The 26,492-nt window shown below is 37.7% G+C and overlaps 1 pseudogene; it reads left to right on the plus strand.

The window, feature by feature from the left end:
• The first annotated feature begins 6,359 nt into the window (after nucleotides 1–6,359).
• The window catches only part of LOC114900453, a 98,036-nt pseudogene continuing 77,903 nt past the window's right edge, over nucleotides 6,360–26,492 (plus strand).

The raw sequence follows: 26,492 nt of genomic DNA on the forward strand, positions 1-26,492 counted from the left end.
TTAGACAAGTAATATTTAAGGAGACTGTTAATTAGATTTTGGGTGAGGAAGCCTTTCCAGCAGTTTATATTTTTAAAAGGCCACTTGCCCTCTTTTTTTTTCTTTCCTTTGGTTTCAGGCTTTAACAGTTGAATTAAATGGGCTCAGTTTCAGATGACTGTGGGCTGTGTTTACATCTCTGATTTTGTAGAGATTTGCAAGCCAAAGACAATTGCTTCTGTTAGCCCTTGAATATTGGCTTCCAGCTTTTACCTTACACTGTGTGGTCTCAGGCTACCATATTTGCTCCCTTTAGCATGTTCAATTAACATTGCCTGCAGGGTGGATTTACATGCCCTGTTTTACAGTACCAGGTAAGGGGAAAGGTCCCCAGTGAGATACAGTGTCCATCCCTACAGTGCATTCAGTAAAAGAGATGTAACCACTTTACATAAAACCTGTTCACCAGTGTTTCTACAAACTTTCACCTCAGTTCCATCAACTATTAAACCTCTAACCATAGTCTCCACTAGGATCCCATCAACAAGACTTGGTCTTAGTATTTCTCCAAAGAAGACATATAGATGGCCAACAGGCACAGGAAAAGATGCTCAACATCGCTAATCATTAGAGAAATGTGAATCAAAACTACAATGAGGTATCACCTCACACCAGTCAGAATGGCCATTATAAAAAGTCTACAAATAATAAGTACTGAAGAGGGTCTGGAGAAAAGGGAGCCTCCTACACAGTTGGAGTGAGGCCCGTTTATCTAATAAGCTCCAGAGTATGGCACATGACATGATCCATGTGCCAGACCTTTACAGTATGATAGAAGTTGGAAAACTGAGTTGGGAGATAAGTGACACATGATTTACATGGTTGTCCATAAAAGATGATTTTATGGAAAAATTAATCAGATTCCTTGCTTTGCCCAGTACATCTCCTCACTGGCCTGACCCAATTTCTCAAATTTTTTTCCCATTACAGTTATTTAAGCTGTAATTAATAAGGTTCAATACATGATTCAATAAGTCCTTCTCTTTCTTGGTTTAGAATATAATATTTGGGCACCATCTATGATAAGGATTGGAAAACTACTATAGGCATGCCAAATTTGTCTGGTACCTTTTTAAAAAAATTAATTTATTTATTTTTGGCTGTGTTGGGTCTTCGTTGCTGTGCTAGGGCTTTCTTTAGTTGCAGTGAGCAGGGGCTACTCTTCGTTGCGGTGCACGGGCTTCTCATTGTGGTGGCTTCTCTTGCTGCGGACCATGGGCTCTAGGTGCACAGCCTTCTGTAGTTGTGGCTTATGGGCTCCAGAGCACAGGCTCAGTAGTTGTGGGGCACAGTCTTATTTGCTCCGCAGCATGTGGCATCTTCTCGGACCGGGGCTCGAACCCGTGTCTCCTACATTGGCGACGGATTCTTAACGACTGTGCCACCAGGGAAGCCCTCTGGTGCCTTTTTTTTAAAATAAATAAAGTATCATTGAACACTACCATGTCCGTTTATTTGTATGTTGTCAATGCCTGCTTTCCTGCTACAATGGCAGAATTGAGTAGTTGTCATAGAGACCACAAAGCCTAAAATACTTAATATTTGGAACTTCAAGAAAAAATTTGATGACTCTTGACCCATGACAATCCACAACCTTCCAGTCTTTGTTTTCTGCAATGGGCCTAGACATATTGTCATAATTAGATGTAGTAAAAGAAAAGGATGAAAATCTTTTATTAATTCTGAGATTTTCCACAGAAATTTGTTTCCCTTTCCTTCTGTAACTTAACGTACCTCATTCTCTCTGCTGCTATGTTGTTTACTCATACATTTGTTTTGTTCTTCTGTCCAATAAAGTTTTTACATAGACTTAATTAGCTCCCAAGGAGTTATAGAGATGATCAGAGGAAAGAACAATCATTTTATATTTGATCACAAGGAAGTCTGCATGGAGAAGTCGAGATTTAAGTTTGTTATTAAAAAAAAAAAAAAGTAGACATTTAATTGCAAGAAGCAAAGAGAGGTAGAGGGAATGAATAAAGAGATTGAAGTTTAAACACTCAAAAGGTATTCAGTAAGTATAAACTAGATTGGAGGGTTCATATAGACTAAGGGAAAATAGGACTAGACTTCAAAGGACCTTGAGGGCTGGTCTAAGAATTTGACAAAGTTCTTCAATTCTTGCTGCTCCAGTGCAATCTCCAAACCAGCATCAGGATGCTCTGGAACCTTGTTAGAAATGCAGATTTTCTGCCCAATTGACAAAAGGGCCTGGGTGCCTTGGCTCAACCCCTCACCGGAGAGCCAAGAAATCTTACACAGGAATGGGTAAAAGGGCTAGGGGATGGAGAGAAGTTTCTGGGACTCCTTGATGTGAGAATTCCATGAGCTGTGGTACCAAAATCCATTGGTGGAACCCTGACATGGGCTACAATTAGATTGAGAAAACATAAAAGTACCAGGGTTAATAGGACTATAACTTTTGGAAAGTTTGAGAGGATGTTATGTGAAGAGGTTATGTCAATGTTGCCTCTGTGTTTTATGGGAATGGATGTTATGTCTGGCCAGGAATGCTTCCCCTACCCAGTATTGTAAGACCAAGTCTTTTTTTTTTTAAGTTATTTTAAAAATATATTTTATTTATTTAATTTTTTAATTGAAGTATAATTGATTTACAATGTTGTGTTAGTTTCAGGAGTACAGCAAAGTGACCAAGTTATACATATGTCAATAAAATGGTATGATGACTATTTTATAATCTTAGCAGTTGGTGGGAAGGTTCCTCTTGTGGATATCATTGAGGCTGTTTGGGAGAAGCTTTTGATAAGTCACTTGAGTGCAGAAGATTGCAAAGGCAAGCTCAAATAACAACGTGGGGATTAAAATGTTTTCTAAGGGTGGAGAGACATATTAACTGCGTGGCCTTTTGTTTTTGTCTGTGAGTATACAGGTTTGGGGTTGAAGTGAGTTGCTCTGTAAAACAAAGGTGACAGGAGCCAGCATTGTTTGAAAGAAAAGTAGAAACAAAAAACCCTCAGTTGCAGTAGGGGACACAGTGCCTTGAAGGAAGGCAAGTGTCACCTGATCTGGGGGGGGTGATATAAAGTACTTTGTCTGACTCCCTGAAATATCATCAGCTATCTCCCCTGCTTACTCTGATTTCTTTTTCTTATTGCATTTTATTTAGAAGTAGGGAGTGGAGTGGGAAAAGAACCAGAGGGATGCCAAAGGTGAGTCTGTGTTGATGTGGTAGAAAAAATGGCAAGGGAATGAGAGGTCACCTGACTTCAAGGTTATATCAATATCTGAAGAGAAGATTAGGGCTTCCCCAACACTTCTGTTATCAATTTTTCACATTTAATTTTTTAGTCCTGTCCTTTTAAGACAGGGTTTTCAAATTCCTCTCTGCACTGAAATCACTAGTCTCTGGCACTACTCTCAGAAATTCTTATTTAGTTGGTCTGGAGGGAGACCCAGACATTAAAAAGTTTTTCAAGATCCCATGTGAACCTGAAATATGCAACCAAGATTGAGAACTAAAGTAGAGAATATAAACGTATCCAAATAGTGCATGTAGTGTGAAAAAGCATATACAGGTAAGATTTCTTTTTCTTCTCTCTCTTAACATTCCCTTCCTTCCTTCCTTCCTTCCTTCCTTCCTTCCTTCCTTCCTTCCTGCCTGCCTGCCTGCCTGCCTTTCTTCCTTCCTTCCTTCCCTCCCTCCTTCCTTCTTTCTCTCTCTTTCTTTTTTCTTTTTCTTTCTTTCTTTCTTTCTTTTTCTTTCTTTCTATTTTTATCTCTCTTTCCCTCTCTATTTCATCACTGAGATAATTTTAAACTATTGTTTTGATAGTTTTTATTATGTAAGCACTCAGTACCTGTGTTGAATTCCTAACAAAGAGAATAACATTAAACTAATCAATCAGTACAGACAGATGCATCTACATTATTATAATCTACATAGTTCCTGATTATTAAAGAGCATCCATGGATAATATAAATTTAGTAGTAATATATTATAAATATATGTACATCTGATTTGACAGTTATATGAATATATATCAGTGAAAGTAAACTACGTGAAGAAGGGATCCATTGGTAATAAAGGATTCATTAATGGATTGGCTCACTGAAATCAGTCTATGATTAATTGACTTTGTTCTGCTAAGGCATTGGTCAGGGGATGATAGGTAAGGCATTAAAGTTGGATTCTCCAGAAAAATCTCTCTTCATAGGCTCTTCTCAAATTGGAGAAAATAATTAGAAAAATAATCTAAGTCCTTAATTTAGCATGAAATTACTGGCTAGTTATTCAAAAGAACCAAAACAGTTAAGAGTTTACCACAAGCATATTTATACAGCTATATTTCTATTACTATGGTTGTTTATTAAAGACAAGTCTTCTCAGTATACTTAATCATGTCTATATGTACATAAGGGCATTGGTTTTTTTGAGCCCGTCTCTTTACATAAGATTAAGCCTTTAATAGAAAAAAGTTTGAATCTCATCTGAGATTAATACATTATGCTGGGACTATTTCAGAGACAAATCCATTCCAATCAGTAGTCCCATTAGCACAGATATTATGCTCAAAAATTTTCAGCTGATTTGTTTATTTCTTTATTAAAGCTTTATTAAGGTATAATCTATATTCAACAATCTGTATATATTTAAAGTCTGTGATTTGATAAGTTTCCATATGTATACACCCCTGAAGCCATCACCTCATTCAAGATACTGAATACATGCATCACCTCTGAAAGTTTCCTCATGCCCCTTTGTTATCTCTTTTGCCTCCTACTCCTCTGCAGCAACGACTGTATGTCATAGTTTTGTCTGGCTTCTTTCACTGAGCATAATTATTTTGAGATTCATCTCCGTTGCTGCATGTATCCATAGTACATTCTCCCCTCTTGCTGAGAAGTATTCCACTTTAGGAGGAATGCACAACAATTTGTTTATTTGTTTCCCTCTTGAGGGGCATTTTGGTTTCCAAGTTTTGGCTATCGCGAAGAACCTTCAACGAATATTTTTTATATGTCTTTGTATGGACATATGCTTCCATTTGTCAGGTTAATGCCTCTGAGTAGAACGCTGGATGTGTAGTAGTTGCATGTTTAACTTTTGAAGAACGCACAGACTGTTTTCCAAAGAGGTACCATTTTACACCTTTAAAATGTAATATACATTACAGTACATTGCGTGAGAATTTCAGTTCCTTCACATCTTCAACGACACTTCATATGGTCAGTATTTCTCATGTTCTCCATTCTAATGAGTGTGTAGTTATATGTCAGTGGAACTTCAGGTAAATTATCTTAAAGATTTCCTTGCTAGGGAAATGGGAAGGTAACCACATAATTTAGTTTTCTTTTGCTTTCTGCCCTGTGCTAGATATTTCAAATGGAGCATCTATTTTAAAATCTTTCTCTCTGCCCTACCATGGTCAAAAAAGTTCATTTACCTTTCCCCTTTGATTCTTGGAGACAACTGTGTGCCCTTAAAGAGTTACAACAAGAATTAGAACTGCCCTGGAGGCAAAGTACAATTTGGCCTATGTAATCAATCATATCTGCTTCACTGAACTGTAATGACTCTGTGTACCAGAAACATCTTCAGAGTCACAGACTTGTTTCCATAAAGTCCTTAACATTTGGGGGGATAGAAAGCATTTTCTACATTTAGCTCCTACCTGGCTCAGTCATATCTGCTCTTCTCTTCTTGGGCATATAGTGAATTGTACTGGTGCCCAGTTATGGCAGCATATCAAAATATAAGGATAAGTAGATCAGAAGATCACCTAACCTGTTTCTGTAAATACTATCATTAATAATTCAAGCTAAGGAAAGGGATCACTTGTGTAATATCCAATGTCACAACAGCCATTTACAAATAGTGAATAGTGGCAGCTGCCCTGGGTTGCATCAAGATTCATTCCCCCCAAATCAAGTAAATAAATGACTTGGATATAGAGACATGACCTTGAGGAACAATTTCCAAGAGACACAAAGGAAAACAATTTACTAGTGCCAGCATTAGGAAAAGTAGCTATAATGTTGTAAAGACTCACCCAGTAATAATAGTGGCCAATAAAGCTATTATTAATCCCAAGCACATACAGCTTTATGGGGGAAGTCACTTTATAATCCAGTTTTCTGGTTTCTGTTTTCATTGAAGTTCAGATACCAACCTAGGATTTTATTTAGCTACTGAGGAGCTGCGATTAAGCCTTTAAGATACGTGAGTTTCTTTGTGCACATTTCCCATAAGTCATTCCAGACTATTCTCATACTACATAAAGGAGAAATGGGGAAAATCTCTGGCCAGCCTTCACACTTCAGAACATTATTCCTGAGTTAGATGTGATAGAGTGCGCATCATGCCCGCTAAGAGACTAATCTACTTCTACTCTAAGTGTCTAATTTTGACCAAGATGATGGTTGTGGTGCGAGTGATGACGTTGATGATGAGGATGAAGTTAATGATGGTAACGGGAACCCTACTAATGATAACGGCGGCTAGCACTTTCAGAGAACTTACTCTGGACCAGCACTCAGCTAAGTGCATTGCATGCACTGTCTCAATCTTCGCAAAACCCTGCCAAGTCGGTACTATTATTACCACCCTTTTACAAAGAAGTTAGTGAAATAAATTACATGGACTGTACACCACTCTGTAAGCTCTCTCCATTCTAGTCTTGTCTTCCTGTTACTACAAAACAATGGGACTTTGCTCTTATAGCTGTTATTAGCAGAAGAATTGGGGGACAGACAATGTACAGCTTGGTTGGAGGAAGAGCTTGATAATGTTCAACCTGGGTAACAATCAGTTAATGGATATAGATATCAGGAATGAGGGAGAGGGCTCCTCAAGCAGCAGATCAGTATGCAGCAGCCCAGCGTGTTTATTAATCATCGTGCACAATTAAAATGCCATTTCATCCCTCTAATTAAAACAAGTAGTTCCCTGAGGCTAGCACCTGAACTAATGAAGCCTGGTTGCCTCAGGATCTCACTCAGAGAAGGGAATTAAACAATGGAGGAGCAGTATGTTTACCAAGTTGCCCAGACAACGTCAAACTGTATATGACATCACGAGGTAGTGGACCAGTTGAGACGGGGATTTTAAAGAGCTAGAGATGCTTCTGTTTCTGAGCAAGGGCTGGGTTTAAATTTTGAAATGATTCCAGCTTTTGAATTCATCACATCCCATCTTTTGTCATCTTGTATATGTGACAATTAAGTTTGAATTACCTTCCTTCTTGGTATGTGGAATGGGAGTCTTGATGATCAGAGGAAAGAGTGCCAGGGGTTGTATGTTGCCATCTAGGTATTTGGGGGACTGCAGGGATTTCTGGAATTGGTTGATTCTGCAAATCAAAGGGAATATAGACAGATCATGGAATCACAATCTAAAACCCTGGAAAGATGAATGGGCCAGAAGAAGGAAAACCTAAGATTCAATCCAAGCATTGTCACCTCAACTCAACGACCCTGAACAAGGCACTAATTTCTTTACTGTAAAATGAGAAGACTGGGACAGGTGATTATCAAAGATTCTTCTAGCTCTAAAATTCTATGGCTTTGGAAGAATTTGTGATAAACAAAGAATCTCGAAGGGTTTTCATCGTGTCTAATGCCCTTACAAATTTGGCTGAATCAAGGCTTGCTTATTCTTCTAATTTCTGTTTAATTTACTACGCATCTTTTGTGTCTGGTATTAGATCTTGCATAGAGCAATTGTTCAATTAAATATCTGTAGAAGACACAAATCAGGGTAAATCCACAGATCACAGGAACTTAGTGGTTTCAGTGCTCTGCTCCTAAATATTCGGTACCACAAAGAGCCGCCTTACATAGGGTTCTGCATGACTCATCTGGGGAATGGCAACTCTGAGGATTATGAGAGTTGCTTCCATTCCAGCCAACCTGCCAATTCAGTTTCCTACAATTCTGTGCTTGAAGGTTATGGTCCATGTTGCCTTTATTTGCAGTAGGCAAAAAGTCAGGGTTCATGCTTCTTCTGCTTTATCTGTTACCCTTCTGGTCCTTACAGTTTCCTGGTGTCCCAGAAAAATATCCATGCCTAGAAGTTTGAAGAACGTAAAAGTATTTGTTCTTTTACTTTTTTTATGGGCCACGGAGCTCTGTGAGACTGATAGATCTTACGGAACCTCTCACCAGAAAAATGCAAAAACAATTTTGCAAACAATTATAGTATAAGTCCACTGACTTCCTAAAATTTATCTATGGAACTTATATTAAAAATCCTATTGTAAACAATCACATAGGAATTTTCAATAGTTCAATAGGAGGCCTGTGTCTAACTAACCGCCTCTCTTGACTCCCTCCAGAAACTGAATTAAGGTAGCCATCTAACATATGAGTTGGTATTTTTTTGGTAGAGAGAGAACCAGTAATGCCAATGCTTGCCAATGATGAGTTGTCTTTTACAGTGTGACTAGCAGGCCCCAGAATAAGATATCGTGATTTCAGTTATTACCTCTTCTACTCTCTTTACTTGTAACCAGGCAGCTGGCATCTATGTCTTTATTTTAAACAAAATAAAAAGACAACAACGAGGTGGTAGGAGCCACACTAGTAGAAAACAAGTCAATTATCGAAAAATGTTAGGGCCTTAATTTTCTCATACTATCTATCCTGTTCTTAGGGCCTGGAGGAAATTGGTAGCTGGAAATTATAAACTCTGATGTTATGATCTAAGAATCTAAGAGTTTAATCTTTCTGATTTGGGGCAATTATTCATATGTTGACCCTAAATTTTTCTTTCAAAACAAACTTAGTCTCTCTTGTACGTCATAGTAGGAAATATAATTTTGGTCAATAAGATATCCAGAAACTAGCAGAAATCAGCCAGTAAGTCAAATTAAGTGGCATGATAATTGGGTTTCCTAAGCATTTTTGAGTATTCAAACAAGTTAATCAACCATAAAACACAAACTCATCAGAATCCAAGGTCTTATTCAATTAACTTCTGGCCTCAGATACTTAAGTGTTGTTTTTTTTTTTCTCTTTCTCTCAAACCATTATGTCATATTTCGCCAAGACAGAAAGGATTTCTGGGTTGGGAAATTCCAAAGATGGAATGAGAGCCAATTCTTTTAAAGTATATCATTTTACCCATAATTATTATTTTTAGTAAAAATGAAAACGAAAGTTTTCTTCTTGCCCAGAAGGGAGATAAAATCTTGAACTTACAAGTCCAAGCAGAGAGACTTGTATAGATTTTTGTTTGAAGTGACCCTTCTATTCTTATATGATATTTACTCAAAACATTGGATAAACTAGAAACTTGGGAGGCAAAATAACTATTAATATAATACCACCAACACATGGTTTTTTGCCTAGATGCTTTGTTTTAAATTGATTTACAACTTTTTAACATCTATTCTTGAGAGTAAGGTCACAGATTCATAGTCAAACTAGGCAAGTGTAAACCTTTACTGGGTCCCAAATCATAGCTGTAGCTTTAGCTTTTCTGAATGTGAGGCTTTTGAAAGGAAGCTTGAGCCCGTATGCTGCCAAACTATTGCGGTAGAGTTAAAAGAGCAGAGCAGCTTCCTTTTCTGGTCAGACAAAACAGGTTAATATCCCATATGTCACATATTTATCTATGTGATGCTAAGTTGTTTAATCTATGTGATTTATAGTTTCTAACTGTATTTGAGAGGAAAACATTTCTTTCATAAGTTCTATGGTAGGCACACCCACAAAAAATCAGTCCTTCCACCATTCCCTGGATCATCACCACGTTTGGGTAGTGTCACTATAACTTCAAGGGTAGTAGGAAAGACGCAGATGGAGTAGGAAACAATCAGAGATCAGGAAACACAGTGGCTCAAAATTTTGGTCGGTTACCTGAGGGTAAAGATGTAAGTAACTGGCTTTCAGATGTGAGAATGGACCACCGGTCAAGAACACAAGTAGTTTGGTCTATAGTCAGGATTGGCAAAGGGAAATCCAGGGGGCTGAATACAGTGAGTGAAGTATCAGAGCATCATCTGGCCAACCAGGGAAGGGACAAAGGAATCAAATTTTCATCATTTCTTTGCTCAAAACTATATACTGAGAACTTGCGGTTTCTGGTACTGGAGTAGCTCATTGTCTAGTTGGGGAGACAGACAACATACACATAATAATTATAAGTGCTAGTGATATTAACACAGTCCTTTGGGAATAAAGAAGTAGAGCAATTAACATTGGAGGAGTCGAGAAATCTTGGTTCACTAAATGTTTGTGGAATGAGGAAGGAATATTTGATGTGGGTACTAAAAGATGAGTAGAAGTTCGTCAAGGTGAAGATGCAGGATAAGAACATTCTGGTTTGAGGGAAATAGAATGGATCTATCCTGAAATCATGAAGGTCTGATATACAAAGAGGATAATCAAAATTCAATGGAGTCAAGGAGGTTGCATAGGGAGGGAAATGTGCTCAGTTTGGGGAGTCTTCAGATGCTGATTCTACTTTTATTGTGTAAGCAAATGGAGAGCTGTCAGAGATTTACTGAAGTGTGGAATGACATGACAGTTTTGTTTTTTAAGGGAAATAATTCTAACAGCACTTTGAGGACGGACTTAGACTGAGGGTAGTCAAGTCACAAAAATATCAGGAAGTTCACTGATTTAACAAATACTTTAATAATTGTTAAGGGATGGAGACTAGTCATATTAAGCATGTACATCTCTAAATACCTTGAATTTTATAGCATTTCCAGTTTACAGAATATTCTTATGTCCAGTATTTCATTATTCTCTGAAGAGCTCTTGTGAGGTAGGTATTATTCGTAGTATTATTCACATTTCATAGAAGAAGAAAGTGAAACTTTGAGAAGATGAAAGATTTACCCATCTTCCAGTTACTAAGTGAATGTTAGGTTTAAATCAGGTATTCGATCTTCAAGGTTAATGTTTTTTGCCTACCATGCAGATGCTCAGTAGTCAACTACATTTTCAGCTGAGCATGGACATTATATTGTTGCAAAAATAGCGGCAATAATTAACCTTCCTGAATCAACACACTTGGGTAGTTCCCTCCCACCTTAACTCGGGACTTAGCTATTTGACTTCCTTTGGCCAATGGGACAATACAAACATTACCAAACTGGAGACTTGAAAAATATGTGTGCAGTGGGGCTTTCCATCTCTTGCTGCTCTTTGGAACCCTGACCCTGCCACGTGGAGAAGCCTTGGCTTCCCTTCTGTGTAAGAAACATGTGTCCCAATCATCCCTGCTGCCCTAGCTGACTTCAAGGCAACCACAACACGTAAGAGTAAGGCCACTGTAGGTTATCCAGCCTCAGCCGAGCCAACCCAGCCCAGAAGACCCACCAGGTGACTCACAGACTTGGTTTATTGTTATAAGGAGTTAACTTTTGGAGCTTTTATGCAGCAAGTGCTAATCAGTAGTCTAGTATAGGGTATTTCTGTAAATACTCTTCGATACTTATAGATACTTATAGATATCTTGGCAAAGCAACAAAACAGTATAGCTTTTTGTATCAATTACAGCAATGATTTTCATACTTTATCATATAAGAGTTACCTGGACAACTTGTTAAAAAACTCAGACTTGGGATCACTGCAGATCTATTAAGTTAGTATTTCTGTTGCAAAAGCATAGAAGGTTGCATTTTTAACAAGCTACCCTGTGATTCTTACATTCACTAAAATTTAAAATAAACTAGCATATTATTTCCCTTATGTTCTCAAATACTCTCACATAAGTATCTTTTAATTGTTTGACAAGTTACAAGAAATTAACTTTTAAACTGCTATAAAGTAACAGGAATCTCTGAAAGTTCTTTTTTTTTACTTTATTTTTACATAGTGTCATTCTCTGTAGAGTGTCTACGGATTTATTGTATAAGAAGAAACCAAGCACTTAAATAATATAGATAGTGACTGAACATCAAATGTTACTAAAAACTGGCAACATGTGTAAGTTCAATATTTACCAGAGGAAAGAAAAGGGGAAAAAATGAAGAGGGAAATGGTAGGTATGAATGCTCCGCAAGAGAAGGGGAAAGTTAATCATTGAGGTGTATATAGTTTCCCAAAGTAGAGGGCAGACAGAGAGAAATAGAGGGGAGAAGTGTCAACAAGAAAAATAGGATAGATGTGTTAAGACTTGACCCCCATATAATTTAAGGTGAACACCCACTGTAGCCATCTCAAGTTTCTTCTGTGAGTTTATACAGTATCATAGAGACAGCAAGATGCATGAAACAAAAAACAATGCCTGCTAAAGTACTGGTGTCTCCTAACCAAAGGAAAGGGGAGCTAAGAGCCAACTCCCAGTAAATGAGGGGATCCAGTTACACTATGAGCTCAGTTAAGAGAAAATCAACCAGCTCATTATTATGCACAAGGACATTCATTCTTCTGAGCGAGGAGGATGATTCCAACTTGAATAGGAAAGCCACAGACCACTAATCAGGGTATCTCAGGTTTGACCTATTCAAGTATATTCCAAATTATCCAATTAGCTGGATGGCCAATAAGTTCCTTGTAGCAGTTATATTGGCTCTGATGATACCACAATCAGTTGTCTTAATCAAACCTTTGAAAATAAAAATGATGGGCTGAATATACTCATAACTAGGACTGAGAAATCAAAGCCACCAGGTCACTGCTGCTGGGTCACTCAGCATTCTGTTCTGGCAACTGCTCTCAGAAGACTGTGTGAATTTTATTCGGTTTGGATTAGCACCCACCCACTCATCCTCAGGCTATACACCTATTTCCTAATCTTCCAGCCTCCCTTGAAGGGGCACCATTGCTACTTGGGTGACCCTTATAGCCCTTTTCCTGGTCCTGAATCCACTGGACTTCTTGAGCCGTATCTTAGTAGCCTGGATTCGTATCCTACCTGTTTGCTACCCGCCAGCCTATACCTAAACTGCAGAGGTTGGAAAATGAGGGCCCCTCCTCACCCCAGGCTTTTCTGATGACGACAGAGTACCTCATATTTTTTGGACGCAATACTTGTTTGAGGGCAGGGACAGTTCATCGCTGTAGCTCCAGAATACGTCCCTGACACATAGTATATATTTACAAATGTGTGATGAATAAGTCAGTAAATAAACGGGAAAAAATTAAATTAGTCATAACACTGCTCCAACAGAGGTAGGGCATAGCATTTAAAATAAGTCTGACCGGGCTTCCCTGGTGGTGCAGTGGTTGAGCGTCCGCCTGCCGATGCATGGGACATGGGTTCGTGCCCCAGTCCGGGAAGATCCCACATGCCGCGGAGCGGCTGGGCCCGTGGGCCATGGCCGCTGAGCCTGTGCGTCTGGAGCCTGTGCTCCGCAATGGGAGAGGCCACAGCAGTGAGGGGCCTGCGTACCTCAAAAAAAAAAAAATAAATAAGTCTGACCACAGGAACCTGTCAGTCTTACTCATTTTCTGCAGAACCTCTTACGATGTCTCAAACAGCATTTATCTTCAAGAATAATAATTTTGAATGAATGAATATCAGTGGTGCTTTTTTTCCCTTTCTGGTGGAAATCATGTAACTGGTCTGAGTTCCAGATATGGGTTAAGGCCAGGGTAGAGATAAAGGAACAGCCACAAACAATTCAGCCTTCACTGGAACTTGGAGTCAGAGATTGTAAAATTATAAACCCCCTGGAAATCAAGGTAGCCTTGGGGAAATCAATGGCCTTTCTACTGCATAAGGAATGGGGGATGGAATCAGTCCTGTCAAGAGGTTAACAAACAGGGGCACTACAATGGCCAACTGGGTTACCCAATTAAGATAACAGTAATTGCCACAACAAAGTGCAACACTGTAGAAACAAATGGTTGAACAATTAACTGTGGGAATGTTGAGGAAAGATCCAAAGAGTTTACATTTAGGCTGTTCTTTTTAAACATTATTGGTGAATATGGACGCAAAAGTTCAAGAAATGCTTCCTGTGCTGGTTTGGGTTCCTCTGAGATAAGCATTCAAGTATGAGTGGTTTCTTTGGAAGGTGGTCCTAGGAAACCTGGTAGGACAGTGGGGAAGTGAGTTGGAGAAGGGAAGGAAGCTAGTAAAAGTGATGTATCAAGTCATTTACCCAACAACAACTGGAGGTCAGCCTCCTGAAAAATTGGTGGACAATATAGTACATTCCTCAGAGTCATTCCAACTAAAGTGTCGAGAAGCTGGGACATTTTTCACCAACTCCGTGCCACTGGTTAAAGGCCTGCTTCTAGGGACATTAACTCTTCCCCTGTCCTGCAGGTAGGTCAAGCATGCTTCCTGGGCAGAAAAGATCCCTGAACAGATGATCATGTCGTCGCTATGGCCTCTGATTACAATGCAATCAAACTAAAGTCAGTTCAGCATCAGCATAACTTGATTCTGTTTTTGCCTTTGTAACTGCTTCCCTTTCCCTGTCCTCTAACCAGGGCTCTATAATAACAAAGCATAGTTTAAAAGAAGGCATTGTCCCTTTTTGTTCTTGCGCAACTAAGACCTGAAGCAGAGTTGGATGACTTCCACAGAGTGGGGTGGTTGGATTTCACACACCAGGCCAACTGGCAAAGTTTCCTTGAGGCAACACCTTCACTGATGCCCCCTGCATCTTCCTTCTTCCCATCACCTGTACAGAAGAACAGACACCAGAGAGTTCAATTCTCTAGACCCTTGGGTCCTTGGTTTATTCTCTTTGGAGTCTTCTGCCATTTCTTAAACTTCTTCTATATCCTGGACTCTAATTTCTCTGCCCAATTTGCTGGAAGCAATGTCATTACATTGTGAACTACTTAAGTTCAAAGTCTGATTTCTTAGTATCACTTTGCATTCTTTCTTGCCTCTAGCATTGCACCTGGGACATAAAATGTGCATACAAATATTGTTGGGTGGTTAGATAGATAAATGATAAATGAGTGAAGAAGTGAATGATTGATCCATGTCTCCTATAATATTCTGTTGACTAGCATTGGGTGTCAGTTTGCATCACCATCCTGATCCTTGTTCAATTTTTCAAGTAATTCAACTTTTCCCCAAATAAGGTGCCTTCTCTTTCCAAAGACGTTCTAAGGTGTTACTGTTCAGGAAACTGGCGTTGGCAGAACTGTGTCTTGAACCCCAACTTCCACCCTTCTCCTTTCCACATCTCACCCTCCCAGCTCTTCATTTGTTCATTTGCTTTCCCTTCCCCTTTGGTACACAGGTCCTTTCAGGGAGGCAGGGCACTCATTCACAATAAGCTTTAGTAAACTATTATGATAACCACTTTAGGAATATTTTCATTTAAAAAGATGATGCTAGGATTTACTTAAAATATGCTATTGCCAAGTTCTCAAATAAGCAGGACATCTACTTTAGAGCTAGACCCCTGACTATGCCCTAATTCTGCTGTATCATCACCTCCCTCCCTCTTCCACTGGCAAAGATGGGACACAGCGATATTGTTTTCCTGCCCTATCAACTGAGAGTAAATTATATTTTTCAATAACTATTACCTATCTTATTCCCATATTTCCTAACAAGAAAACCTAACAAGGACCTAGTTTGGGGATTTCAACGCTCAAGCTAAAATCTTGAGTAAAAAATAATGTATTAATGAAATCTGCACATTTAAATTGAAAAGCAAATTCCAGTGAAAGCTGAGAAATGATGCAGAGGAATATTAAGAAGTAAGATATTGGATCAGGAAAAAGAATAAAAGTTAGATGGAAATAAAATAAAAGTTAGAAGATATATGTACATATATATATGTGTGTGTATATATATGTATATATAGAGAGAGAGTTTATCTTCTAAAACCACCATAAACAAAACAAATATATTCTTTTAGAAGAAAATCTAGAAGGCAGTATATGGAGCAATATTGGAAAAGATTTTACAAGAGCATGGAGCAGGAATTGCCTTTAAGGGGCGCATGGCCTAGGATGGTCACATAGAGCAATAAAACATCCATTTGGTAGGGAACTTGGGAAATCTATTTTTTCCCTGTCCCAACCCTTCCAGTCTCATCTCTCTGTCCTTCACACACACACACACACACACACACACACACACACACACACACACACGTGCATTTCCTGCAGGGAAAGAACAATTTTTTTAAGGGTTGGGCATTTTTTGATCAACTTGTATTTTTACCAGTTACTGCTACTGTTGGAAAAAAAAATGTTTTCTACGTTTACACTAGCTATAGTCTTTAGAAGTAAAGTCTAGGGAATTTGATTCAATATAGAACAAGTCAAAATTAAATTTCTCAAATGAACTAAGAATGCTACCAAACATACTACATTTTCTTGAATCTTCCCCTTTCTATATAAGCCAGTCTTTCTCAAACTTTTTCATCTCAAGACCCCTTACACTCTTAAAATTACAGAGAACCCTGAGGATCTTTGATTTATGTGGGCTAATAGAGCTATCAATATTTACCATATTCGAAATAAAAACTGAGAAAATTTAAAAATTTATGTTATTTTACTTAAAATAGCAATAAACAGTATATCACATAACATATTTTATGAAAAATAATTACATTTCCCAAATGAAATAATTAATGGCATTGTTTCACACTTTTACAAATCTCTTCAATATTTGGCTTAATAGAAGACCACTGAATTCTCATATCAGCTTCAACAGTCAGTCTGATGAATATGTTGTCTTTGTTGAAATATACGAAGAAAATCCAGCCTTGCACAGATATGTAGCTGGAAGAGAAAGGATGATGCAGAGCCTCTGAAAGAGTCTTAAGGAACCCAGGACTGGGGTCTTGATTTCAAACTTTGAGAGTCCTACTCTAGGTCAAAGATTAATTATAACACTCAGAGTCTATATGTGCTGAGATGAACACTCTTAGTTAATAAATAAATCACATTTTTTATCTCCAATTTGCATGGAATAAACCTTTGATAGCATGGAAAGATTTAAGTGCTTGGGATATGCAGTGAGGTACTAAGAACACTAGCAGATAGATGTAACATAAACAATTTAACAAAGACACAATTGCATGAGGTCAGACCAGAGAGAATTTTCAAAAATCAGCTACAACTAGAAAAAGCTCTTGGTTTTTCCAGCTTACCAGCTTGTTTGCATATGTTTTACAGAGTCACTTGCATCATTACCAATAGAAGTGGAAGCATACCATTTCCAATGTTGAATGCTTCATTTTAGTTAACGCCAATATGGAGGCTACAAAACCTGAAGGTCACCCAAGTATAATCTCTGGAACGTAAACCACCAAAACTTGAAGACTGAGTTGTGTCACTGAAGGAAGTCCAAAAGCACACAATAACACTATTCTGTAGAATTATAAGCTCAAAGAAACACTTTAAAATTGTTCGAAGTCAGACCGTTGGGTCACCTTTCAGACTGAACTGGCCAATAAGTTTGGCAAATATTTTTACTGCTCTGATAAGTAGTTTTAATGACTTGACCAAATAGTTGTTTTGGCATTCACTATAATATTACCAAAGTATTCAACATGAAATTCTGATTATGTAACTACTTTGTTTGCTCAGATTTCTTCTAAAGATTTCACTTGTGCTGTGGTCCAAAAATCACATAGAGGGATTTTTTTTTTTTTAATGCAGAATCCCAGTGCCCACCTCAGGCTACTGAACTAGAATTTGGGGGGAAGTCGGTTCTGGAAATACATATTTTAATTTTCTCCCCAAGTGAGTCTTCTGGTGTTCAACTTACAGATGAAACTCTAGTCTTTGTAGGATTAAGTACAACATTCTTTATGATCAGTCTCTAAACTTCCTAGCTTAATTTAATATTGCTCAACTCATAGACTATCCACACCAACTACTTATAATTCCCCACATGTGCCCCATTTTCTTTTATCTCTTTGCCTTTGGCCCAGCTGCTTCCTTAGCAATGTCTTCACCTGCAGTCTTGTGTCTATTTGGCCAACTCGTATTCCTCTTTCAAAAATCACGTCAGTATCACTGTGAAGTCTTCCCTGACTTACCCAAGGAGTGAGGCTTCCTCTTTTTGTGCATTGCACCTCAACTCAGCCTTATATGATTTATCCCATTGTAGAATAAGTGTCCATTTTCTTAACTACATCTCTGTTGAAATGTTAGCTCTTCAGCAGCATAAGCTATAATTTTTTCACCCACAGATTCCCAAACACTTGGCCTAGTGACTAGAACTCTGTTCATGCTAAATAAAAATGTTTGATAATGAACATAGTACTTCCTAGAAAATATAATGATAAGGTGAAAATTCTGAGAGCATGCTTTCAATTTTTTTTTTAAATGTTCTTTAGTTGTAGAGGCAGAAAGTTAAAAACACAAGGAGAGAGAAAGAGAGAGAGAGAGAGAGAAGTCATTGTATACAAAATCAGCTAATATAAACCACCTTTATACAACTAACATTGGAAAAATAGGGGAGTGCCACACAACTTTGAGGCAGAAAGCCTCATTAGTATGCAATGGAATAAACAATGGATTCCAAATTTAACTCAAAACAGTAACAAATCAAAGCAATAAGGTGAAAAGTGATGGTATCAGCAACAGCAGTGGCTATTAGCATGTGTACCTGCTGTGAGACAAAGCAACACAGGGAGATGCTTGGGAAAAAATTCCGATGTTAGACCAAAAGCAAAGATGTAATTTTGAAATGGGTGAGAGATGAAGCATAGGTTCTGGATATTTTAACATTTTTGCAAGGTCAGGATGGAAAACTGAACTGCCCAGGAAGACAAATGAACTCCAGGTAGTATTTTTAAAGGCAAGTTGGTCAGTATCTTCTGAGGATTTCTAATGGAGTGGGCTACTGTTTGACTGCTCCTCTTGGTTTTGTTGCTATCTGGTGATTCAGGAGAGTTAAGGTAATAGAATTACCCCTGGAGATTCTTTTGACAAAAGAGTTAATAAAATGTAGATTGTGGTTCTAATAAATATTGGGACATTAAATTATTGGCTATTTGTCACCAATAAGGTTTGGCTTTAAATAACATGGTGAAATATTTGTAAAATATTCAATTTTCCAGTACCCCCCACACACTAAAATCAGTTCAAACTCATCTTCCAGCAAAACAAAAAAAAAATGAACGAACTTATTAATGGCAAAGCCTCTTAAATAACACAGGTAGACATATTTGCAGCTCACATTGGGTTGGTGGAAGCTCTTTCTGAATTCTGGCAAAAAAAAAAAATGTTTAGCATATAGCCAGGAATAACAATAGCTAACATTTATTAAGGATTTACTGTGTGCCAAGTTCAGTAGTATTCTTATGATCCCCAGATGAATAACTGAAAGAAAGTGAAAGCATTGAAAAGGCAGCAGCATGTCCCAAATCCAAGAGTCATGAGAAAATAAAGCATGTTCATTTGAGAAATGAGTCTGATCTACTTTCATATAACTTGGAAACATGATTTCCCCATAAATGCCATTTCTTTGGCTGTTACTTCCGTATAAGAGTCAGGCTGGGCACTGAGGAAAACAGTATGGAGGTTCCTCAAAAAACTAAAAATAGAGTTTCATATGATCCAGCAGTCCCACTCCAGGGCATATATCTGGAGAAAACTGTAATTTAAAAAGATACTTGCATCCCTATGTTCACAGCAACACTATTTATAATAGCCAAGACATGGAAACAACCTAAATGTCCATTGACAGATGAATGGATAAAGAAGATGTTGTACATACATACAATGGAATATTGCTCAGCCATAAAAAAAAGAATGAAATAATGCCATTTGCAGAAACATGGATGGACCTAGAGACCATCATACTAAGTGAAGTCAGACTGAGAAAGACAAATACCATATGATATCACTTATATGTGGAATCTAATAAAATGAACTTATCTATGAAACAGAAACAGATTCACAGACATAGAGAACAGACTAGTGGTTGCCAAGGAGGGGGGTGGGTGGGAGTGGGAAGGATTGGTAGCTTGAGATTAGCAGATCCAAATTATTATATAAAAGATAAACAACAAGGTCCTGCTGTATAGCACAGGGAACTGTATTCAGTACCCTGTGACAAACCATAATAGAAAAGAATATGAAAAAGAATGTATATATTATGTATAACTGAATCACTTTGCTGTACAGCAGAAATTAACACAACCTTGTAAATCAACTATACTTCAATAAGAAAATTTTTTTAAAAAAGTCAGGCTGGGGCTTATGTCTAATATCTACAGCATCGCTTCCTTTCACCAGCTGTTTACTAGTCCCTAGTGATGCCTTTTGTCCATCCTGAACAGATAGGTTCAAAACCTACTGAGATAGATTACTTTCTTTCAGTTCTTCACTTCTCCCGTCTGGCTGCTAATCTGATCTTCACCTCACCTCCTTGCCCCTCGCTGCCGCTGCTTTGATCCTGGAGCCCTTTCACCCTGGCCACTTCGCAACAACCACAATAACAACAATAACACAACAGATTGGCTAGAATGCGTGGTTCGGTTCCAGGCAGTTTTCAAAGAACAAAACATAAACAAATAGGTAATGAACTGAGTCTCTCCGTGGTGATTAAACTTAGCCGTCAGGGATTTCCTACATGCGAACCACAGTGCTAGAAAATAAAGTACAGGAGTGGAACATAAATAACAAAAAAATTACTTAATGAATACTGTGAAGAAGCTGAGACATCAGCTGAATCAGGAGAAAGCATTGCTGATTGCAAATCATTAGACTGCTACTCAGCTGAGCAAATTATTATATAAGCCATAACTCACAGCGGGGAGTACCTGCAGTGCCCAACTCCTGCATTTACACCCCGAAGGGGCCGAGGTTTCAGAGGTGATGTATTGCCTGACGAAGGTCCACCTATGGTTAAGCAATGCACGTACATGTGTGTGTGTGTGTGTGCATGTATATGTATATTTCTGTGTATACTTATAAATATTATACTTATCCCTTAGTAAAAGAACATTTACATGGCTCATTGAAAGCAAAGTTGAATATTGTTACTTAAACAGCACTATTCAAATTGCTAATAGCAGATTTCTGCTTTCATTGATGATATTTAATTTTAGAAGTAAGAGCTCAGAGCCTTGGGTATACACTTAGGGAATCTAACACTCAATAAGAAAATTGCTAACCTAAATAAATCAATGAGAGGAGAAGAATCTCCCTTTTATTTAAAATTTGAAAGTTCTGTTTCTAGTTGAGATTCACCGCATGTTATGACTCCTATCAGGGGTTCAACTCTTTGCAGGGAGTGGGTGTGTTCTCTGCTATAACCAAATAGTGAGTAGATGTGAAAGGGACCCAGGGATTCAGGGATGCACATCTCTTGTCTGGATCTGCAGCTCACAGGTATGTATGATGTGGGGCGTAGAGCTTGTGTTGCCCTTGGACCTCATTCCCCAGGCATATATGATGGTGATGTTAGGACCAAAGGGAGATGTGTGTAAGATGAGAGAGGAGTTACCAGGGGACTGAATATATCAAGGCATGCAGGATGGCATTTAATTAAAACAAAACAAAAAAATCTCAAAAAGCAATTCTACATTCCTCTTTGGAAAGAGGGTTCCACAAAGCCAACTGCCGTGTATATTAGATCCTACCAAGGAGAGGGAAGACAGGCTCCCCGTAGCTTTTGGGACTGAACATAGGAGAGGTTTAAACAGGGACTTGGAAGAAGCTGACGAGACATATTTGGATGTCTAACAGAGCCCGTCTTTTTACACATTTTTTGCCGGATGAAGGACATCAGAGCAGATGCTTCAGTGTCAGTCACTTACAGGACATGTGCTTGGGAGAAAATCATGGCTGGCAGATGCTGGCTGGAGCTATTAATTGACAACAGCCTACACTGATCGAGTGTTCACTATATGCTGGGCGCTGTGATTGATGATTTATAAGGAACATCTCATTTAACCTATTTACTTTTTAATTGAAGTATAGTTGATTTACAATGTTGTGTTAATTTCTGCTGTACAGCAAAGTGATTCAGTTATACATATATATACATTCCTTTTTATATCCTTTTCCATTATGGTTTATCACAGGATATTGAATATAGTTCCCTGTGCTATAGTGTAGGACTTTGTTGTTTTTCCATTCTTCATTTAATCTATATAAAAACACTATGAAGTAGTTTCCATCATTATTTTTATTTTCAGGAAGGAAAATTAATCCAGCAAACTGCTAGAGCTGGGGTTCTCACATAAGCAGTTTGGTAGTACAGCTGACCCCCATAAGCAAAAAACTGCCCTGCCTCCTGGATTAGTGTGTGGCTATGATCTTTTGGGGGGTAGAATGATACTATCCCTTGTTAGTCTATGGCATGATCTTTCAGGCTTCCCGTACTATCTACTTTATGCTTAGAGTCACAGTATTATTATCTCCTACATATGCCCTGGTGTCTCCCACCCATTGTTATTATTTTTACTGATTTCACAGCTCTAGCTGCACGAGGGGGTAATATGTGGGCACTCAGTTGCCTCTGGCCAAGGGACTTAGTATATGGAGGCATGGTGACAAAATGCTCTGGGAAGATCATTCAGAAGAGAAAAAGCTATGGAATTGTGTAAAAAGATTTGCTGCCTAGGAAACAAGAGACAAGGGGATGGACAAAAGCCAGGGATTTGTTCTCAGATAAGCAAAGCAGATAGGCAGCCTGTTGAAAGGGGGGAGCAGTAAGTTCCCATTATAGTTTCAAAAAGTGTTAGATCTGTCTGATAAGCCTTGTGCCACATATTACTTTAACCATCATCACATCATCTATATTATTGAAATCCAGTAAGTACTAGTCTCTCCTCTTCCCTTAAGATAGGGTAATACACTCTTTTAAGCCAATTTGAATCAAATACACACACACACACACACACACACACACACACACACACACTACATCTCCACTGAAGGAAAGACAGTAATACAACATATTCAAGTCACTCCGTATATCAACGTAACTTACATTCAGACAGGAAAAAAAAAAACACTTGTGAAAGCAACATTCTTTAAGGGGTCTGGGGACTTTACAGAGTTGGACCTGCTTGTCCCCAGCTCCTCTACACTGTGTCCCAGAGTTTCCCAATGGATCGAATTCCACTAGCTCACAGAGGAAGCTGGCTGATAACCCAGCTTGGATTGGCTCCCTCCGTTTTCTCAATTCCCCACTCCTTGACTGGGTTTCCTGTGGTCATTTCCAAAATAAACTACTTACATTCAAGTTCTTGTTCTGGGGTCTGCCTCTGGGATACCAATCTGAAAGAACATCAGAGACACGTACTTGAAATATGTCGATATGTAAGTGGATAATGAAAGCATGGACATCAAGGAGATCACCTATGGAAAGAATATGAAGGAAGAAGAGAAGAAAGTAAAGAATCTTTCTTGAAGAGCACCAACATTTAAGGGTCAGGAAGTAGATACATCAGCAGAAGGAGAGTCAGAGGGAGTTGCAGAGAGAAAGGAGGAAAAACCAGGGGAAGGGTTTCAAGGGAAGATTTTTTTAAGACCAAAAGAGACTTTTGAAATTGCTTACATGTTGATAGAAAGAATGTGGTAGAAAAGAAGAGTTTGAAATGCAGGTAAGTGAAAGGATGAATATAGTCAGTCACTGGGGTCAGATTCCCAAGGGAGTAAGATAAAATTAGATCCGGATCTCAAGTAGAGTGATAAAGTCTGTAATGGACTTGGTGGGTTTGGTCATGGAAAACAGAGGAAATTTCTATCCGATGTTTTGGATAATTGGGTATTTGGGAACAAGAAGATAATAAATTGACTTTCCCTCCTAGTTTTATCTGAACATTTTACAAAATAAAGATCATTGGCTTGACCAAAACTCAGAACGAAATGAATTTCGCTTTTTTCCTGCTAGACTACTCTGTCATTTAAAAGAACAAATTAGATGGACATGGAATTTGAGGAGAAGATTTGTTTTATTTAATATTAAATTAAACTCCCTTTCTCTGTTCATCAAATTGAATTGGAATAAGGGTCTCTAATTACGGATTCCCAAATAGGGAAATTGTTTAGTCATTCTAACAGGTTTCATGTCCTATGTGGGTATAGAAAATTTCAGATGACTCTTACTGAATTATATTATTTTAAAATATTTACCTGAAGCCTAAAATATTTTGATTGGAACTTTTTTTTTTGGTCCAACTAAAAATGACATCTGATCTATATGATTGTAATGGATGTTCTTGCAACCCTAATAGAACTCTTGATCTCTGGTCACTATTGAAACTAAAATTACCGTGAATATACAATGATTATTTACCTCTTAGTTCCAGATTTTTCTTAAATATCCAAATCTTTCTGTTAATGTTACATTCCTTTCTATTACACAGACTCAATCTATGTTGAGCAGGATAATTGTAGGGCTACTTAAACTCTGGTCCATTAGCCATGGTCCATTAGCATCCACATCATGGTGCTAGGGGTTAATATGATCCTGGCTGGGGGATTAGATTAAAAATTAAATTTTTAAATGTAGTATGAAACACTAAAAATTGTTAGAAGCATTAAAAATATAAGTTCCTCTATATGGGTTAGAAGACTATGGCCTTTACTTTGATCCTTGGGCCTGCTAGGCAGTAGCAAAATATATGCAAGGAGAAGAAAGTGTGATCATGGTCTCTGTCTCTAAGATACTTGTAATTAACTCCAAATAGCCTCTCCATAATAAAAAGATGGGCCTTAATTATTCTAGTATAAGCACTGCAATATTATAAAGATTGAAGATCTATCAATACAATCAAATGTATAAAAGGAAACTATTTGAAGTGGCTTGAAATTTCACATAGAAATCTATTTATTATTTCACCAACAGAGTTTAGTAAAATCAGATGGCAGAACATTGTAATAATTCAGTTATTGAAACAAATGGATTTTGGAAACGTTTTTTCTCTCATGTGTCATGTGTATGTGTGAGAGAGAGAGAGAGAGAGAGAGAGGGATTGAGATTGAGAGATTGAGAAGATTATAAAAGCAAAAGGGAGGAGGTAGGTGGGGAGGAAATCTGAATGTTTAAACTGTATAAAAATGCTAGAATAAAATGAACATTCAAAACTCCGGTTGAATTTAATCTTTTGTTCAACTCATTCGCCAAGAAAGTCTGTCTTCAAATGGTTCATATTGCAGAATATGATGACACCAATCACCTATCCTAGAGTCTACATTTCTTATAAAGACTACTGCAGCTTGATGATAGATGAGGAAATTTACTCCTATCGTCTGCATGGGAGTGAAGTGCCAATAATTTAAGACTTTCAGTGATACAGTACTAACTTTATATTCTAAGCAATCACAGCCTGTATTTATCCACCTGCTGTTTTTATGGCTTAGAAATCACACTATCAGTTTGCGATGGTAATTTATTGTATTTATATTATAGAAGAAGATTTTCAAATTATAGACTTGCATTGAGTTAGGGAAGGAATTAAAATACTTTGCCCCACTCCTGTTGATTAATAAAAATAGTCCATTCGATAGATGGAGTGTTCTCAAGGAAATGGGACTCCTGGTCATCTTTAGAGTTTTCATTTGGGAACAAAATCTGTGGGAACATATTTAAGTTTTAGACAAGAGAAGCATGGAAATCAGTTTTTAGTAAGTAGAGAAGGGTAGTACCTATAACTCTTTGAAGGATTTTATCATGTGTAATATCTTCTCATTGGATTTTTCAAAATAATGTTTGCTAACTACCGTTAAAACAATATTTCTCTTACTTTAGGCATTTGACAGCTATCTGTATAATTTCAACCAGGCTGTGTTACATATATACTATTATTTGCCTGATTTTTCTTCATATACACCCATTTTATAATTATTTATTGTAGAAGCCAATACTACTAGTGATATACCTCCTATACTTGGGAAAACACCGCATTAAAACATAATTTGCAGCTAAATTCATTGGCACTGTTCTATCCCCATTTTGCCAGAATTTGATAAGACCTAAAAATGTTTTGCTTCTTTTTTTCTCAATATCTCAGTGATGGCTGATTTCAACTGAATACTATTTGAAATTGTACTTGAATCATTCTACCATCAGTAATATGGATCCATCCATAGCTAAACTATATGTTGCTAATAAATTTCTCTCCATCTTCCTTTAATTTAAATAGTTTTTTATAATTTTGTTGAACTCTATGCCCAGTTGCCAGATATACTTAAATGTCTGTGAACATACATCTTTCTCTTTCAGTGATATTACTTACATAAAAAAAAAATAGATGGCACACTTCACAGTTTTTTTTTTAAATACCCCCATGTAAGTGGATATAAGGGTGTTCACTGTAAAATTATTTCAACTTTTCTGTATTTTTGAAAATTTTAATAAAAAAAAAACATTGGGGAAAAAACCCAACTTCTACTCCATGAGAACCGAAAACATGCACCTTTGAATTTGTTCTGTAGTGGTTAAAAGCGAGTGAAATATGCAGTAGCTAAATGAGAATATTACCAAATTTTCTTCATATAGGTTGCGGGTTCTTAAAGTCTTGGTTTAAGGAAGGTCAGAAACACCTATGGATGGTTATGAATTCCTTGAGGTACTGACAGTTATCCATAAGTGAATATATTTGGTTCGTTTCCTCTATCAACAGCTGAAGGTAAGGAACTTC

Source organism: Monodon monoceros, unplaced genomic scaffold (assembly GCF_005190385.1).
Source record: "Monodon monoceros isolate NGI ecotype Baffin Bay Population unplaced genomic scaffold, NGI_Narwhal_1 Super_Scaffold_19, whole genome shotgun sequence".
NCBI classification, from domain to species: domain Eukaryota; kingdom Metazoa; phylum Chordata; class Mammalia; order Artiodactyla; family Monodontidae; genus Monodon; species Monodon monoceros.